Consider the following 685-nt stretch of genomic DNA (forward strand, 5'->3'; position numbering starts at 1 on the left):
CAAGCGAGAGCTGTCTCGCCCCGAGCTAAAACACTCGTTTTCTCTAAACACTTCTCACTCAAGCGATATCTGTCTTGGTCAAGCGAGAAAAACCTGAATATCATTTTAATTACTTTTCTCAAGGAAAATATTTCTCATTTATATCACATATTTTTAAACCTTGAATTTAACAATTATCACATACATATCATTCCCATAATAATCATTCAAACATTATAATTCAAGAGTAAACATGGTATTTGCATATATAAACATAACATAAATTGGTATAAGAAATATTGTTGTACTTAATCCAAACAAACATGCAATTGATTAAGTACAAGCTTTCTTAATACCCAAGACAACTCCAAACTTCTGAGAGAGTTTGGGCTACCGGATTGAAACTCTCCACTTTTTTCGATCCTAATGCATTTTAGTTTCTCGAGTGGTGTTCCTTCATGGATAATTACCATAATACTTGACATTTTTAGCTATCCTAAACATACAACTTAAGAAAATATCCTTACAAAATCCATGCACACAAATATTTGATTAAGTACGGGTTTTCTTAATACACAAATATAACTCCAAACTTTTGAGATAGTTTAGGAGATCCGAATGTCATATTCGGACACCACTATGTTACGATGTATTCCCCCTCACCTTAGTGTGTCGGGTCGCTAGGTTCTCTGTTTGCAGGTGAGCT

This window comes from Lupinus angustifolius, chromosome LG14 (genome assembly GCF_001865875.1).
Source record: "Lupinus angustifolius cultivar Tanjil chromosome LG14, LupAngTanjil_v1.0, whole genome shotgun sequence".
Classification (NCBI taxonomy): domain Eukaryota; kingdom Viridiplantae; phylum Streptophyta; class Magnoliopsida; order Fabales; family Fabaceae; genus Lupinus; species Lupinus angustifolius.